The sequence below is a fragment of the Camellia sinensis genome, chromosome 4, assembly GCF_055761805.1.
Source record: "Camellia sinensis isolate YWXY chromosome 4, ASM5576180v1, whole genome shotgun sequence".
Taxonomy (NCBI): domain Eukaryota; kingdom Viridiplantae; phylum Streptophyta; class Magnoliopsida; order Ericales; family Theaceae; genus Camellia; species Camellia sinensis.
The window spans coordinates 102186392-102206906 of NC_138964.1; positions in this window are offsets into that span (position 1 = coordinate 102186392).

The following is a 20515-nucleotide window of genomic DNA, read 5'->3' on the forward strand; positions in this document are numbered from 1 at the left end:
AAATATGAGGAAGAAGAACTCCGAAAATATGAGGAAGAAGGAATATATTTCTGTTATATTCAAAACTTCTTATTTTACAAGACCAAATGACACTCCTTATATAGGAGATATTACAAACATCATTATAACCCATTATATGCCACTTACATATTATATATTACCACTATCTACCACTATCATATTATATACATGCCACTATCTGCCACCAACACCACTATCATATTATATACATGCCACTATCTTATTATATACATTAACACAAATTTCCAGCACTCCCCCTCAAGCTGGTTTGAAGATATCTTCCATAGCCAGCTTGCTAGTCAGCTTATCAAATTGCTTCTTGTGTAGTCCCTTCGTTAGCACATCAGCTAATTGTTCACCTGTTGGAAGGTAGGTCATACAGATTATGCCAGCATTGATTTTCTCCTTGATGAAATGTTTATCCACTTCTATATGTTTTGTGCGATCATGTAGAACTGGATTATGAGCTATAGATATAGCTGCTTTGTTGTCACAATAGACCTTCATGGGTGTCGGGTGAGAAAGCTTTAATCCTTCAAGAATTCTTTTAATCCACAGTACTTCACAGATTCCATGGGCAACAGCTCTGAACTCTGCTTCTGCACTACTTCTAGCTACCACATTCTGTTTTTTACTCCGCCATGTAACTAGGTTCCCACCTACAAAGGAGCAGTATCCGGATGTTGATCTCCTGTCTGTAACACTTCCTGCCCAGTCTGCATCTGTGTATACTTCAACTTGAAGATGTCCATGTTTCTTGAACAGTAAGCCTCTCCCTGGAGTTCCTTTCAAATATCTTAAGATCTTATAAACGGCCTCAAAGTGCTCTGCCCCTGGTGAGTGCATGAACTGACTTACCATGCTGACTGCAAAGGCAATATCAGGCCGCGTATGAGACAAGTAAATCAATTTCCCTACAAGTCGCTGATATTGTTCCCTCTCTTTGACTTCTTCAGCCTTAGCAGCTTGTAACTTCAAGTTAGGCTTGATCGGAGTCTCCACCATCTTACAACCAAGCATACCTGTTTCTCCAAGGAGATCAAGAACATATTTTCTCTGATTAACGAATATACCTTCCTTGGATCGTGCAAATTCCATTCCGAGGAAATACTTGAGGGCTCCCAGATCCTTAATGTGAAATTCTTTTGCGAGTTTCTCTTTGAGGGCTGCTAACTCTGCTTCATCATTACCAGTTAAAATGATGTCATCAACATAAACAATCAAAATTGCAATTTTACTGTCTTTTGAATGTTTATAAAATATTGTGTGATCTGCTTGACTCTGCGAGAAGCCACAACTGATAACTGCCTTCCCAAAGCGTTCAAACCACGCTCTTGGTGATTGTTTGAGTCCGTATAATGACTTGTTCAATCTGCATACTCTGTCGCTTCCAAGTCTCTGCTCAAATCCCGGCGGTAGGGTCATGAGCACCTCCTCTTCAAGATCACCATTGAGAAATGCATTTTTAATGTCAAGTTGATGTAGAGGCCAATCTGAATTTACTGCAAGAGATAACAGTACTCTGATGGAATTTATTTTAGCAACAGGAGCAAACGTCTCCTGATAGTCGATCCCATAAGTTTGAGTGAAGCCTTTAGCCACCAGTCTCGCCTTGTATCTCTCAACGCTTCCATCTGCGTTACATTTTATCGTAAACACCCATTTACACCCAACTGTTTTCTTGTCTTTGGGTAGATCAACTATCTCCCAAGTACCACTTCTCCATAAAGCATTCATCTCCTCCATGACTGCTAATTTCCAATTCGGATCATCCAATGCTTCCTGTATATTCCTTAGAACAAACAAGTGTGAAATCCTAGATGTGAAAGCTCTATGGTTTTTAGACAGTCTTTGATAGGAGAGGTAATTTGCAATAGGATGTTTAATGCAATTTCGGACACCTTTCCTAATTGCTATAGGAACATCAAGGTCGGAAATAGAAGGAATAGGATTACCTAAAATTTCGATGCCAGAACTCGGGTGGACATTCGGGTCATTAGGATGGACATTCGGGTCATTATTCCTAAGATGAAATCGCTTCCTAGTATAACCTGAAGCTCAGAATTTAGATCATTTTGTAGTACTTCTCCCCCTAAACAAGAATCTTCTTGACTAGGCACCATAGAACTTGGTTCTCCTAAGTGATCATTATCAGACAGATATGGTTTTTGTGTAGGATAAATGACATTGGGGAGCGGGATAGAAATATCCCAAAAATGGTCTTCTACTCCACTTGTCTCCCCCTGAAGAGAAGTGTTGGGAAAATAGGATTTTGTTTCCACAAATGACATATCCATACTCACATGAAATTTCTTGGTTTGAGGATCGAAACACTTATACCTCTTTTTGTTTGAGGAATAACCCAAAAAAACACATTTTATAGCACGGGGGTCAAGTTTTGAACGAAATTGACTGGGAACATGAACATAGGCAGTACATCCAAAAACTTTGACGGGTAAATCAGAAAACAACCTAGTGTCAGGAAAAAAAGTTTTGAGACAATCAAAAAGTGTTTTGTATGTTAACACCTTTGTAGGCATCCTGTTTATCAAATAAGAGGCTGTTAAAATTGCTTCACCCCATAAATATTTAGGAACACGCATGTAAAACATTATAGCACGTGCTACTTCAAGTAAATGTTTATTTTTTCGTTCTGCAATGCCATTTTGTTGAGGGGTATCCCGACATGTAGATTGATGAAAAATCCCCTTTTTTTCCAAAAACTCACCCAACTGCTCATTGAAATATTCTGTTCCATTATCAGAATGTAAAATACCAATTTTGGTTTGAAATTGGTTTTCAATCATATTGTAAAAATTTGTGAATAAATTTTTCACGTCAGATTTTTTATTCATCAAATAAATCCAACATAAGCGGGTATGGTCATCAATAAATGTAACAAACCATCTTTTACCAGAAAGAGTAGTGATTTTAGAAGGGCCCCAAACATCACTATGAATCAAATAAAAAGGTTTGGAAGCCTGGTAAGGTTTTGGCAAATAAGTAGAGCGATGAAATTTTGCAAAAATGCAACTTTCACAATGAAAAGAAGAACAATCAATCCCTTTAAATAATTCTGGAAATAAATGTTTCAGATAAAGAAAACTAGGATGTCCTAGCCTATAGTGCCATAGCATTATTTTTACTCGAACAGAGATTGAACTAGTACTATTAAAGCTCTGAGCTTTTTTTATTACTAACAGGTACTTCATCAAAGTAGTAAAGACCTTCAAGCATCCTAGCACGCCCAATCATCATCCCCGAGTTCTGGTCCTGAAATTCACAATGGGATTCAAAAAATGTAACACGACAATTAGAATCCTTAGATAGTTTACTGACAGACAAAAGGTTACAGGCTAAGTTGGGGACGTGAAGAACAGCATTGAGATTAATTTTCTCAGTTAGTTTAATAAATCCTTTTCCTGCAATAGGTGAAAAACTACCATCGGCTATTCTGATTTTGTCATAACCAGAACAGGGGAAATAGGTACTAAATAAATGGGAAAAACTAGTCATGTGATCGGAGGCACCAGAATCTATGATCCACGGAGAGAAATTTAGGCAAGAGAAGGCTTTAGGATTTCTACCTGTTTGTGCCAACAAAACACTAGGAGTACCGGATGAGGAGTTGGATTTTATCAGCTTTAAGAGTTGATCAATCTGCTCTTTGTTGAAGGGACCTGAATCGGCTTCATTAGCGGTAGGAAAGCCACGATTCTTCTCTCCTTGTTTGCTGCTTTTCCAGGTGATAGGTTTGCCATGGATCTTCCAACACGTTTCGCGTGTATGGCGAGGCTTGTTGCAAAAATCACACCAAACCCGTGGCTTATCATCAAACCTGCGCTGGTAATTTGCAGCCTTGTTGGCCGCAGCATCGCTAATTAAAGCAGAAATTTCAATTGATTCACCAGTACCTTTTTTCTTAAGCATGACGCTCCTTCGGCTCTCTTCCCTTCTGACTTCGGCAAATACTTCGCCAATGGATGGAAGAGGAGGTCTGCCAATAATTCTTCCTCGCACTTCATCGAACTCAATGTTGAGGCCGGCAAGAAACTTGTAAATACGGCTGTCTTCCACAGTTTTCTTGTGGTGGTTGCAGTCGTCAACCGATTTCCATTCGTATGTGTTGAAGATGTCAAGATCCTGCCACAACCTTTTCAACGAATTGAAATATTTGGTGACGGAATCATCTCCTTGACGAATCTCTCCCAACTTCAAAGTTAATTCGAAAACTTGAGATTGATTTCCTAGGTCAGAATACATCTGACTAACATTATCCCACAACTCTTGTGCAGTAGTATAGCACATGTAATTAGAGTTTATATCCTCCTCCATGGAATTGACCAACCATGTCATAACCATGGAGTTTTCAGCGTCCCAACTGTCGAACAGCGGATCATTAACAGCAGGAGCCTTTTTGTCACCAGTGATGTAACCGATCTTTCCTTGCCCACGGATATACATCCGGACAGATTGTGACCAGCGGAGAAAATTATCACCATTTAGGCGGATGGTGGTGATTTGGACAGAGTGAGAGTTGGACATTTTCACCGGAATGGCAGCGGCAGGGGTTGAAGTGGTTTCGGACGTGACTTCCGACATGGCTATGACGGTTTTAGGGCTGCTGTGTTTTTTGTTGCTCTGATACCAACTTAGAAAATATGAGGAAGAAGAACTCCGAAAATATGAGGAAGAAGGAATATATTTCTGTTATATTCAAAATTTCTTATTTTACAAGACCAAATGACACTCCTTATATAGGAGATATTACAAACATCATTATAACCCATTATATGCCATTTACATATTATATATTATCACTATCTACCACTATCATATTATATACATGCCACTATCTGCCACCAACACCACTATCATATTATATACATGCCACTATCTTATTATATACATTAACACAAATTTCCAGCAGAAACAAGATAGCCCAGAGTGAAGACCAGCGGTAAAGAACAATCCTAAGCTAGGAGAAGTCTTCAAATACTTCAAAATATGATGAACCGCGTCAAGGTGCTCTTTACGAGGTGCATCCATGAACTGACTCACAATGCTAACTGCAAATGTCAAGTTAGGTCTAGTGTTGGTTGAATAAATAAGGTGTCTAACAAGATGCTGATACATGCTTAGGTCATCCAACAACTCACCAGACTCTGATGTGAGTTTAATATTAGGATTTATAGGAGTAAAAGCAGGTTTACACCCTAACATATCAGTATCCTGAAGCAAGTCAAGGGTGTACTCTCTTTGAGACAAGGAGATCCCCTCTCTTGAGCAAACCACCTCAATTCCCAGAAAATATTTGAGACATCCTAGATCCTTAATATCAAAAGTTTGGCCTAAGTCCTTCTTTACTTGACCAATGCCAAAAGTCATCACCTGTGAGAATAATATCATCCACACAAACTAACAAGACTATACACTGACTTGCATAATTCCGGCGAATGAAACAAGTGTGATGGGAGTGGCATTGAACAAAGCCCATAGATATAATAATAGAACTGAAGCGACCAAACCATGCTCGTGAAGACTGTTCAGACCATACAAGGATTTGCGTAACCGAAACACCTTCCCCAAATACTCCCCCTCAACCCGAAAACCCGGTGGAGTAGCCATGTAAATCGTCTCAAGATCTCCATGGAGAAATGCATTCTTGACATCAAGCTGATAAAGAGACCAAGAATGAGATATTGCAAGGGAGATAAGGAGACGTACAGAAGCTTGGCAACAGGGGCAAAAGTGGCCCCAATATCTTTACCAGAAATCTGTGTGAAGCCTTTGGCCAACAAGCGGGCTTTGTAACGATCAACTGAGCCATCAGCAAAGTACTTTATAGTGAACACCCATTTGCAACCAATTGTGCTTTCCCAAGGAGGTAAAGGTACAAAATCCCAAGTGTGATTCTGTTCTAAGGCCGCCGTATCTGTCTACATAGCCGTTACCCATTTGGGATTCTGAAAGGCCTCAGACACAGAATGAGGAATGGACTCCGACTCAAGCTTGCCAAGAAAAGAACGATGAGAAGGGGAAACCCTGTCATAGGAAAGATACTGGAAAATAAGATGATTAGTACTACTCAAATAACTCAAACGATTTGAAGGATGTCGATCCCGATGTGGATTACGATGAGGAGATGGAGGAGGAGCTAAAGGAGAAGAGTTACCTGACCTAGGGATCGGAGATGCGGTAGGGGGGGTGAGTGCGTGGGTGATGAGAGTATGCTTGCAATGGGGGAGGAGGCAAAGGTTGAGAAGGAGGAAGGGGGACAGCCTCATTATCAACCTCACCCAAAATGGTCACAGGGCGAACAGTGGAAATAATAAGAGGAGAAGCCTACAAAGAAGGGTTAGTACCAAAGAAAGAAAGATCCTCAGAAAACGTAACATCTAAAGTGTAGTGAAAGTGATGAGACACAGGGTCATAGCACCTATACCCTATGGATATGGAAGAGTACCCTAAGAAGATACAACGAATAGATTTGTCATCTAACTTTGTGCAAGTGGGACTCTGATTTTGAACAAAATAGGTACACCGAAAGACACAAAGTTAGAGTGGAAACAGAGTGATGGTGTGCATAAGGGTATGAAATAGAGTGAGTCTATGCAACATACAACTAGGGGTCCTATTAATGAGGTAAGCAGCAGTAAGGACAACCACATGCCAATAAGACTTGGGAACTCCCATATCCCGGAGAAGATACCGGACAACAGACATAATATGACAGTTTTTGCGTTCAGCAACACTTTTTTGTTCAAAGGTCCGAGGACAAGGAAGTTGTTGAAGAATACCAGTTTGATTAAGATTGGAACAAAAGGCATTAGAAATATATTCCCCGCCATTATCAAAACGGATAGTCCTAATAACTGTATGAAACTGAGTTTTAACCATCTGTAAAAATTGGACAAAAATGGGAAAGACGTCAAACTTACGACAAAGTAGACAAACCTAAGTGCACCTAGTGTGATCATCAATAAAAGTCACATGATATCTATGACAAGAAAAAGCAGTTACAGGGGCAGGGCCCTAGACATCAGAATGTATAAGATCAAAAGCACTAGGAGCATGAATCATATAAGGGATATATCTAGTGCGGGTATGTTTAGACAACTCACAAACCACACAATGAAACTTAGAATCTTTGCAAGCTTTATTAAATGAAGGAAAAAGTTGACATAAATACTGAAAATTAACATGACCCTTACGAGCGTGCCATTATTCTAAAGTCCAAATATTAAAAACACAAGACATGGAAATAGACAAAATAGAGGCCTAAAAACTAGCTAAGGAAGAAAAGGAAGGCTCATCAGGTGGATCCCCAAAGTAGTACAGTCCATCACGCTCATAGCCGTTGCCAAAAATCCTCTTCGAACTTAGGTCCTGTAAAAGGCAAGAAGAGGGTAAGAAGATCACAACACAATTAAATTGTTTGGCAAGACGACTAACGGATAAGAGATCATATGCAAAATTTAGAACATGTAAAACAAATGATAAAATAATGGGAGATAAAGACATTACACCCTTATGACGAACAAAGGATAACGAACCATCAGCAAAACATACAGATTGGGCAATAATAGCAGGGACTGGCAAAGAAAGAAAGAAAAACACACCTGTTATATGATCATTAGTCACAGAATCCATAACCCATGAGGGACTAGCAGACCGAACATGGAAAGTAGTAGAAGTACCTGTTGCAAGGATTGCCGCAGTGGCAGATGATGGGCCAGGAGAACTAGCAGTAAGAGATCCAAGCAGAGCCTGAAGCTGACCAATCTGAGTTTGTAATTCCTGTAAATTAGGGAGATGAGAAGACCCAGGAGAGGAGTAGCGGAATCCACTAGAGCAGTAATGCGAGGGGTGCCAGCGCCACAAGAGCGAGAGGAATGTTGCCTCAACTAAGGATGAAGTTTGAAACAATGAGCCTTAACAGGACTAGAAACGCCACAATTATGACAAGTAACTAGACCAATAGAACCCCGAGAACCAGACTTTGTAGCAAGAGCTATCTGATTAGATGAAACTAGAGACAGGGGAGAAGGATTCGGCTAAACCAGACGCCGATGACACTCATCACTATTTATGGTGGCAAAAGCCTCATAGAGAGTGGGCATAGGTGATGTATTTAAAATCTGAGTTCGAAGGGATTCAAACTTAGAGTTTAAACCCATAAGAAATTAGGAAGTATGCTGGCGAGCAAGACGTTTGGACACGAGAGGCAACATCTGCTAGTAACTCAGTCAAGAGCTCATATTGAACCAATTCTTCCCAACAGGCCTGAAGGTATCCAAAGAATTCCGACACAAAAAGACCTAAGGCAGGCTGGGACGCATGAGTAATATCCTGATAGAGCTCAAAAATGCGAGCATAGTTATGAGCATGAGCATACATCTGTGACAAGGAATGGCATAGACCGGGAACTATGTTGTAATAGAGAAACATGTGATAAATATGATCTTCCATGGAGTTGAACATCCATCCCAAAATAGTATAGTTATCAATATCCCACTGTACACAGGTAGGATTTGTTGCAGCAAGCTGGGAGTGGAAGATAAAAGCCAATGAGCTTTACCCTTGCCCCCTAAATAGAGTTTAAGGGAGCAACTCCAAGCGGCAAAAATTTTCCCATTCAACACCACAATCGTAATACCATGAACAGGAGTATGATGAGAAAGACAAAAAATCAGAACTAATTGGGACAAGCTTGGTGGGTATATCAGCAAAGGATGGATCAGTCATGGTGGAAGAAAAGGGACTGAAAAACACATAAAAATAGCAACACAGTCCAAGAAAAAATAAGAAGCCAGAAAAAACTCAACGACTTATCCAAATAGATGCTACCGAATAAATCCAGTATCCCAAAAGAATAAAAGGACGGACAAAGGGGCTTAATACATCAATCCAATCACCCTAAGAAGGGGGAAAAAAAGCCACAGACCACCTGAAGAGGCAGCCAAAGCACGTAAGACCAGAATCAAGTTTGGTTCTGGTCGGCAGGGATAAAGAAGGCCTGCTGAGGTGAAGACAAGGAAGGAGAGGGGCTGCGGAGGCTGGATTGGGAGTGAGCTGAGGCTGTCAGAGAGAGAAAAGGACTGTTGGAGGCGAGGTGAAGGCTGGTGGAGGCTAAAAGAAGGCTGGGTTGAGGCTGCCGGAGGGAGAAAAAGAGCTGGAAAGGACTATCGAAGGCTAGAGAGAAGAAAGAAGGGAGTCGGTGGTGATGGGTGGTTGAGAGAGAGATGGCTAGGGAGGCTCTGATACCAAAAAGAATAGAAATAATTATTTGACTTACCAATCAATGAGGTAGAGGCCATGTATATATAATATATTCATGATATAATTTCGGAAACAATATATACAAGGTAAGATTCCTACAATCAAAATAATTCATATTCTAATTCCTATTCTAATTTCCATAGTCAAACATAATATTTTGATTTCTATATTCAACAAACTCTAAATTTTCTTCAAGTAGCACTTTTAGACATTTAGTATCCAGAAATTCGGTAACACATAAAATGAATAGGGAAAATAACAACAAAATTAGGACTTTTACTCTTGAGAAAAACATATTAAAGCAAATTAGGCATAAATTTCAACTGAGGTACATGATAAAAGAGTCCTCTATTCCAAGAACATTGTTTACACCATACGTGTAGTATAGGCCACAAAATCAGGACTTTTACTCTTGGGAAAAACATATTAAAGCAAGTTAGGCATAAATTTCAACTGAGGTACATGATAAAAGAGTTACCTCTATTCCAAGAACTTTGTTTACACCATACATGTAGTATAGGCCACATACTATTTCCCTAATTACAGTATTTATACCAGGGCACAGACCACCACATGTTACTATAGATGCGTGCACTTCGTCAGACTCAAAATACACCTGAGGAAAATCCAAGAGCATTGGTCATCATTTGGAATTGAATAGAAATAGGGACAAAAGATATATGGGAAGAGGAGAGAGAGAGAGAGAGTAGAAAAACCTTTTGGCAAGGTCCTACACGGCGAAAATGTGTCCCTCCTGGGCTATTCTTGTGGACAATAATCTATGTAGAGGAAATGGACATGGATAAAAAATGATATGACCAGTCGATGTAAGCAGTGGTATTCTATCAACCCAATACATTTATTCAAGTAAGCCTATAAATAATGACCACTTCAACACCACCCCACATCTATGCTAAATATGAGTGATGTAACATAGCTAAGAAATACATAAGAATGACTTTCAGCAAAAATCGGTTTAAAAATAGCATAATAAAATATATTCACCTGCTGAGCAACAGTATCATCCTCATTGACAAAATACTGCCTGGTGAAAAAGAGATTCATTGACTGTGAAATAGAAAACTTTGGGCAATTCAATGAAAAACAAATACAATTACCATTAAACAATGCCAATTTAATTCACAAATACAAGTAAACAAACTTACTTAACAGCTTAATAGGAATGATTGTCTTGCAGTGGATTGGGGTAGGTCTACAAAAAAATAAATAAATAACATGATGTTGTGTCAGAACCTATCAATCCTACAAACTGACATGGAATAAACAGCTAGCTTATTTAATGACAATCTCAAAATCAGAACAAATAAAATATAGTCCCAGTTAGGTATTTGAGTGACATAAGTGACCTTGCTCTCATAGAGAGGGAAGTCAAATAATGCTAAGATGTCAAATAAAATGATCGTGTGTCAGTTTATCTGGGCACCAACCTATGGATTAGGAACTTTAGCCACCAACTATAAGGTATGATTACTCTTCTGACATAAAATTTTAAAAAACAAAAAATATATACAATTTTTGAATACAAAATAATACGACTCAATTTGAACCTATTGTTTTAAAATGAGCTTTTTTAACAGAAAGTCATGTATATAGACTGTACCATATTAAGTCCCAAAGATATTTTACAAACCCAAAAAAGTCCGGTAGCTATGCAACAAACCAAAACCCAGTTTTTAACTGTAGCCCTAAAAATGGCAAAGAACTACATATTTGACAAGAAAATAACAACAGTTGGAGTACTTACTCCATTTGGATCGAAATATTAGAGTATTTACTTATGAAGCACGGGTATGGATACGAGTACTAATACTGATACGATACGAATATGTCGATACAGTTAAATCTAAAAAAAAGTAACATAAGGATACGGCTGGGAATGTTTGTAAAAGTATATTTATTTTTAATTTGGAGTAATGCAAAAATCAGTTAAATGGTTCAATTTGTTAAGGCCCAACCTACAATTCACATTTAATGCCAAAAGTAAAGATATAAACCAAAATTAAATGTAGTTATATTAAATAACTTACAAACCATAGCTTAAAATTATGCTAAACTGAAAAATAAAAAATAAGTCCAATGAAATTAATTTTACCTCTGTATTAGAAGAAAATACTGTTTTGATTGAGATACAGCACGGCTTGGGTATGTACTAGATATGTCTAGGCACGCCAAAAATTAAGAACAAAAATTTTAACTACGTATTTTGTGTACCCAGTACGTATGCAAAGGTAACCGAATGAAGTACCAATACCCGATATGGGTATAGTATAGCATGTTCGTCGAAGTATTAATGAGTCATAGGTATTTACCCATTTGAACTGCTTCTCTTTGCATTTATGTATATAATAGTGTGAATTTATAGTAAGTGTGAAAGTTGTAAGTGTGAATAAGCACACTTTCAATGAATATAATAGTGTGAATTTTTGGAATGTGTGAATATTCACACCTAAAACTGTGATACGAAAACTGTGTGTGAAAACTTCACATCAATAAACATACTAAAACACTACAACGTCTTTAATTCATTGGGTATAAAAATGTAAATGTTCACGCTTTTTTTACACTGAAATTGCAAAAATCATCCAATAAAAAGTTTGAACATTCACACTTTTTTATTCTAAAAATACAAAAATCATTTGACAAAAATTGTGAACTTTCACAATTGTTTACACTGAAAATACAAAAACCACCTACAAAAAGGTCCTTGGGGGAACGAGGGAGGGAAGAAAGTGCCAGCCTTACTATAAAATTTTATGGTGAACGTTCGGCTATTGCTAATCCTCAAAATCAACATTTTTAAATTCCCTAGAAGTTCCGACGATGACAAGAGAGTTCATGGCGGCTATGAATATGATTAAAAATAGGCTAGAGAGAGAAGCCATGAGATTCATCATCTTGATTTTCTAGTACTCACAAGACAAAGCTTAGTAGTAGTAATTTAGTAGTAGATGTAGAAGGAGGCAATAGAAATTAAGGTAATGTTAACTTCAAACTGTATATACAAGACATTAGTGGTTGCCTTGGTGGGTTCATTTGTATCCTCATGTTATTTGTTACTACATCATATTACAACATTGTTGTGCATTTCAATGGGATAATCTTCACAAGAACCCGAAAAAGGCAATTTTAAATGAGGACAGCCAGATGACCCTTCTCTACACAAATCCCAATAATGTAACTTCAAAAGGATAATAAAGGCAATAGAAGGAGGATGAGAAGGAGAAGGATATATCATTTGGGGTATACAATATAGAAGACAAAAATATTAAATGGTTCTTCACCAGAGAAATCACCATGATTATCATGCAAATCTCCACAAGAAAGGGAAATGTTTATGTCTACAATATAATGATATGCATACCATTTAAATCAAGTGTAAAATAGCCATTAAAAATTGTTCAAATTAGAAAATGGGACTTTATCCCCTAACATTCAATATAAGTGGGGCTAAATGGGTTTGTTAGATCACCAATTTTTTGAAAAGCTTAAGATGTTAAGAAACAACCCCAACAATGTATATCAAGTCAAGCTAGTCAACACCCTCCCTCCATGGAACCCCGTCTTGCATGTGGAGATGCAAAAATTCGTACATGATGAAAACAAAAATGCAAATGACAAAAGAAAGACAAGGAACAAATACAAACAGAGAGAGTTGAACCCAAAACCTCCCTTAACTTGAGCTCTGATACTATGTTAGATCACCCATTGTCCCCAATACTTAAGCTTTTAGGAAATGAGTACACCAATGTATGCCAAGTTATTATGGTATCAAAATAGGCAATAGATTTTGTGTTCGAACCTCCCCAACGACCTGATAATTGAAATACTTGGACATGTTTAGCCCACTTATGAAGGAGAGCCTAACTACACGTAAGGGGGGCATGATAAGAAAATAAATAATGAAGTTACCCTCTCTCTAACAACTTAAGCTTTTTGATGAGTTGGTGGTCAATAACTGAATAGGATAAATAGATTTCCCAAAGGATTTATCATAAAATAAAACCATTCAGTAGGACTTTTCACTAATTTTCCCTTTAAAATAAACAATCCACAAAGACGGCTTCTAAATACAAAAGTAGCACAGTCACATCATTCTAGTAAAGAATCATGTTTAAAAGTTAGGTAAGAATAGAATTTTCATTAGAAAAGATAGTCTCAAAAAGTAACAAAATATGCAAAGCAAATAATCACTTACAAATTTAGCCAACTATTTTTGTGCCGAAGGAAGAAAAAAGGCACCATATATCAAAGCAAGGGCAGGCCAAAAATTCTATTTTGTGGGGCAATGTAAGTGTACCAAAAGAATATATAGTTATCTTTTAATACATTACTACTCAAAGATAATTTCTTATATAGGTGTTGTGAAAAACATATTTAATAAGAAGGAAAACCAATACAACAATTGCAGTCATTTTTTACTACTTTTCTAATTATTTAATATAATTTTTGAGCTATATAGTTAGGATCTAGTGTATTATTGATTACATTGTCATTTTAAGGTATTTTATTGGTTCATAAAATTTACATTAAAAAACACTACCATTATTATTTTTAAAATTAAAAAGACAACAAATGATATGTACACCATGTATAAAGTCAAATAAATAGACTTGATTGTATTACTTAATATGCATAGTTGTCAAATCGGGATTGGTATCGTCAATCGAAATGGCCTCGTACTGAATCGCGAATCGAATCGAATCGTGAATCGCAAAGATTCGGTCACTTTTTCGAAATTACTTAAAAACATATATCTACACATTTAAATGTTAAATATATCTTATGAATATAAAATTTTTAGACTTAAATTAACAAAAATGTTATTTTGAATGATAATCACATAATTTAATAGGTAAGAAGTTAACAAAGGTTCCTATGTAAAATCACCATCTTAATAATAAAGATAATAACCAAACAGACAAACTGTTAATTTCTAAAGTAACAATAGTTAACAACGATATTGATATTTGGACAATAAGCATATATATTTTTCTAAGTAAGAGTGAACAAATAATAAGAAAGAATTATTTAGGATATTTTATTTTAAAGCCTAAAACATTTTAAAAGACATAACTGACCTCACATATGTAATATTCAATTTAATAAAATAGTAATAGATAATTCATAGTGTAACTTTAATCTTAAATATCTTTAGAAGATATATTACAATTTTTTGAAGGAGAAAAAAATGAGAAAAAAGGTTAAAAATATGTTAGGTCTGACTGAATCTGATTGGATCTTATAAAAAACTCCATGATCACTAAAATAACAACAAATCATATATATATATGTTGGTTATTTTGGTATTAAATGCTATTAGAAGTTGTATTATGTCATTTTCACTAAAAAGATGAAAAAAATGTGTTGAAAATATGTCGAACACAATAATTTCAAAAATTGCATGAATCGTAAAAAGTGAATCGAATCGTGAATCGATTGTGAATCGTGCGATTCACTTCCAAAATAGATTCACTCATAGATTCGTATCGATTTTGCAAAAATTGTGTATTGAATCGTGAATCGAATCGCGAATCGTAAGATTCTGATAACAAAGTTAATATGTGAAATAGTCATCCCATATATGTTGTGACAATACTCATCTAAGAGCATGCAACATGACACAGACACTAAAAAATGAAGAGGGTAGAATGGCTTAGTCTAGAATGAAGACTAGCCTGTGTATATAAATTGATAAGAGATTTATAAGGTAGGAAATAACGTAAAAGGAAACAAATCAAGACCTAAACAATGGCCATTAAATAAGACCTAATTGATTCTAATTACTTCTAATTCCAACACTCCCCCTCAAACTAGTGCGAAGACATTCAATAAACCAAGTTTGATAATAGACAACTGAAGTTATGATGGACGAGCAGACTTTGTGAGCATATTAGCTATTTACCCAAAAGAAGAGACAAAGGATGGACTCACAATACTAATCCGAACCTTTTCCCAAATGAAACGTATGCCAACCTCAATGTGTTTCGTCCGCTCGTGAAATACTGAATCAGAAATACTGAATCAGAGGATAACATACTAGATGATTTGTTGTCACAAAACAAAGGGGAGGAAGCATTTTAAGCAAATCCTAACTCTGTAAGAATAGAACGAAGCCACAAAACTTCGCATGTACCCTATGCCATTGTTTGTTTCTTACTTTTCCATGATATAAGATGATCACCAAAAAAAGTACAAAAACCAAATGTGGACCGTCTATCAGTTCTGAATCCTGCATAGTCTGCATCAGTGAAGCAAGAGAGCCCTGATTGATGACCAACTGTGAAAAACAATCCCAAACCAAGAGAAGTCTTCAAATACCGCAAAATGTAATGAGCAACATCAAGATGCTCTATACAAGGGGCATGCATAAATTGACTTACAACACTCACCACAAAAGTCAAGTCAGATCTACTGTTAGTCAAGTATATGTATATGAGACGGCCAACAAGGTGCTGATGCATGCCTGGATCCTTCAGTAACTCGCCAGACTCTAATGTAAGTTTGAGGTTAGGATCCATAAGAGTAGAAGCTGACTTACACCCTAGCATACCACTGTCTTGATTTAGGACAACAAAATCCCCTAACGACAACGAGCGACCTCAATACCAAGAAAGTATTTGAGAGGACCCAGATCCTCAATATCAAATGCTTGCCTCAAATCCCTCTTTACTTGAGCTATGCGAACTGAATCATCACTTTTAAGAATGATATCATCAACATACACAAGCAGAATAATACACTAACTAGAGGGATTCCTACGAATAAAGCAAGTATGATCGGAGTGGCACTGAAAAAATCTCATGGATAAAATAACAAAGCTAAAGCGGTTGAACCAGGCTTAAGGAAACTATTTAAGCCCATATAAGGACTTGTGCAGTCGACACACCTTCCCTGCATACTCACCCTCAGCCCGAAAATTGGGTGGAAGATCCATATAAATAGTCTCAAGTAAGTACCCATGCAGAAAAGCATTCTTGATATCTAGCTAATGTAAAGTCCAAGAATGTGAGGCAGCAAGGGAGATGAGGAGCCTAACAGAGGTAAGTTTGGCAACTGGTGCAAAAGTAGCCCCAAAATCCTTGCTAGGAACTTGAGTAAAGCCCTTGGCAACTAGCCGTGCTTTGTAATGATCCACAATACCATTCGCAAGATACTTAATGGTGAACACCCATTTGCAACCAACAATCTTTTCACCAAATGGAAAAGATACAAGCTATCAGGTCTGATTCTATTCCAAAACTGCCATCTTTGTTTGCATAGTAGCCACCAACTTGGCATTCTAGAGAGCTTCTGACACATAACGAGGAATAGTTTCCAACTCGAGCTTGCCAATGAAGGAACGATAGGCAGGGAGACACTGTCATAAGAAAGATACTGGGAAATAGGATGATTAATACTGCTAAGATAACCAAAACGATCGGGGGGATGTCTATCACGAGGAGGGTTGTGACGAGGAGTAGTAATGAAAGGAGAAGAAATACTTGACCCATGTATCAAAAAGGTTGTTAGCAGGGGACGAGGATGACGAGAATATAGCTGTAATGGAGGATGAGGAGGAGTGTCAGTAGAGGTAGCCTTAACCACATCAAAAATGGGGAGGGGCCGAACATCAGAGTCCACAAATGGGACAAAGTGAAAGAGGAATCCTACACAGAAAGGTAAGTACCAAAACAGGGAACCTCATGAAACGTCACATCACAAGAATGATAGTACCTACGAGTGCTAGGATCATAACACCGATAACCTTTTGACATAGTGGAATACCCTAACAAGATACATCTAAATGCTTTATCATCTAACTTAGTGCGAGTAGGACTTGTTCTGAACAAAACAAGTACACCCAAAAACCCGAGGTAGGAGAGGAAAGAGAGTCCTAGTAGGGTGTAATACTTGAAGAGAGGCAAGGCCATGCAAGACATGACTAGGAGTGAGATCAATAAGATAAACCGCAGTAAGAACTGCATTATGCCAATAAGACTTAGGGAAATGTGACAGTTTTTTCATTCGGCAATCCCATTTTGTTTAGGAGTATTAGGACAAGTAAGTTGTTGAAGTATACCAACCTGATTAAGATGAGAACGAAAAACATTAGAGATGTATTCCTCACCATTATCAGATCGGATATTTCAAACAACAGTGTGAAATTGGGTTTTAACCATCTGAAGAAACTGAACAAAAATGGGAAAGACATCAAATTTATGTTCAATAAGATAAGCCCAAGTACCATGAGTGATCATCTATAAAGGTCACATAATATCTATGGCTAGACAAAGTAGTAATAGGTGAAGGTTCGCAAACACCAAAATGAATAAGATCAAACGCAGAAGGAGCACAATCCATATGAGGAATATAAGTAGTACGTGTATGTTTACAAATATCACATTGAAACTTATGAGTCTTACAAGCTTTATTAAAAATGGGAAACAATAAACATAAATACTGAAATTTGCATGACCTAGACGGGCATGCCACAATGCTAAAGTCTTAAAAAAGAAAGAAATAAATAAATAAATAAAAACACCTAGAAAAATGAATCCTCTAGTAACACGAAAGCGGAAAAACTAGAAAGAGGCCGCTAATCGGGTGGATCTCCAAAGTAGTATAGACCATCACGCTCATATCCCCTGCCAAAAATCCTCTTCGAACTCTGGTCCTATAAAAAGCAAGAATTGGGTAAGAAAATGATAGCACAATGAAAAACCTTGGCAAGCCAACACATAGACAAGATTATACGCAAAATTAAGAACATTTAGGACAGAGACGAGAGTATTATCAAGAGATAAAGTAACACCACCCCGATGGCGAACAGAGGTAGTAAAAACATCAGCTAGACATACAATTTGGGCTGTAGAAAAAACTAGAGAAGAACGGTAGGAAACCTCACCCGTCATGTGATCATTAGCCCCAGAATCCATAACGCAAGTAGGACTTGCAGATCGAACATGGAAAGCAGTAGAAGTACTTGTAGCCAAAGTGGTAGTCGAGGATGATGGCCCTTAAGATATCATAGAATCAAGCTGAGCCTGAAGTTGACCAATCTGAGTCTGAATAAGATGCAAATCTGTAGTAGAACTTGGGACAGTCTCCACAACAGTGGCGATGTGAGAAGAGCCTGATGGGCGAGCACAAGAGAAATGTTGTTGCAACTCTAGATGGAGTTTGAAACAGCGAGCCTTGACATGGCCCGGTTCTCCACAGTGGTAGTCGAGGATGATGGCCCTGAAGATATCAACTCTAGAAGTACTTGTAGCCAAAGTGGTAGTCGAGGATGATGGCCCTGAAGATATCATAGAATCAAGCTAAGCCTGAAGTTGACCAATCTGAGTCTGAACAAGATGCAAATCTGTAGTAGAACTTGAGACAGTCTCCACAACAATGGCGATGCGAGAGGAGCCTGATGGGCGAGCACAAGAGAAACGTTGTTGCAACTCTAGATGGAGTTTGAAACGGCGAGCCTTGACATGGCCCGGTTCTCCACAGTGATGAAAAATTACCTTCCTAGCAAAAGGACGAGACCCAGACTATAAAACAAGAGGCATCTTATCAGTGGAGGTAGAAGGCCCAAGAACTGGAGAAGAAACAGGTTGAACCAACCGGCGACAGCACTCATTACTTTCAAAAATAGCAAAGGTTTCATAGGGAGAAGGCAGGGGAGAAGTGTTTAAAATCTAAATGCAAAGAGATTGAAACTCAGAGTTTAAACCCATCAAGAACTGGTAGGTATGCTGCTGAACAAGACGTTTGGTCACAAGAGAAGCCGCCTTAGACGGAAGATTAGTCAAAGACTTATATTGAGCCAACTCTTCCCAACGGGCCTAGAGATGTCAAAAAAATTCAGCCACTGAGATACCCAAATCAGATTGAGAAGCACAAGCAATATCTTGATAGAGCTCAAAGATGCGAACATCATTATGAACATGAGCATACATCTGAGATAAGGCACGCCACAAACTAGGAATGATATCACAATATAGGAACATGTGATAAATCCGGTTGTCCATGGAATTGAACATCCATCCCAAGATAGTGCAGTTCTCGATATCTCATTGACCACGTGTGGAATTTGTAGTGTCTGGCTGAATGGTGGTAGATGAAAGGCAATGCGCTCTCCAAGCAATGAAATTTTTCTCTTTCAACACCATACTTGTGATACGATGAACAGGTGTATAGTGTGAGAAAGAAAAATCTGGATTAACTGAAGCAGGTGTAACTAGTACCACAGTGGGAACATCAAACTCAGTCATGGTCGCTAGATGGATAGATGACATGTATAGTTAATATAGAACAATACACAAATCACAGAGTAAACACAGCGGACACACGGTGTAACTTATCCAACAATTGCTAACGAACAACCCAGTAGCCCACTAACAAAAATAATGGAGGAAAAAGGCTTACCACATCAGCACCAAATCCCAAAACAAGGGACAGAACCTGCCAAACTGCCCTAGAGGGCTGTTGGCCAAAACTAGAGCTTCCAAACAGCCTAGGAATGGTTGTCGACCTCAACCCAGGTGGTGAGTGGCCTGGGCGAAGGGTTTAAAGGGCCAGGGTAGGGTTTAAGGGGGCTGTCGGGTGGAAGAGAGGGGCTGGGAAGGGCAGTCGGTGGCTAAGAAGGCGGAGGAAGGCAGCTGAAGGTGATGAGAGGCAACCAGAGGTGATTGTTAAGACGGCTAGGGTTTTTTCTTACCACAGAATGTAGAGAATAGAATGGCTTTGTCTAGAATGGAGATTAACCTGTGTATATATACTAATGGAGATTGACAAGAAAGGAAATAACGTAAAAGCCTAAACAATGGCCATAAAGTAAGACCTAATTGATTCTAATTAATTCTAATTCTAACAAATACAACATGGACACGTCAACACGCTAATTTTAAAAAATGCAGAATACGACACATTGTGACACGTTTGAAATATATAATCTGATATATTTATTATATATTAATAAATAATTCAAAGATAATAAAAAAAAATGAAATATATCACTTATTTGTAAAATTTGCATTGTTTTTCATTTATTATTGTGTCCTAAGTTATTTTATTCTCAAACTTATAATTAATTTCATGCACGTCTAATCGATGGACACGTATGTCCTCTAAGTATCCAAAGAGTGTCCGCATTTAAAAAATATTTTAAAATATAGGACATGTTTTGATGAGTGTCGGACACGGGTCAAGAAGTGTCCAA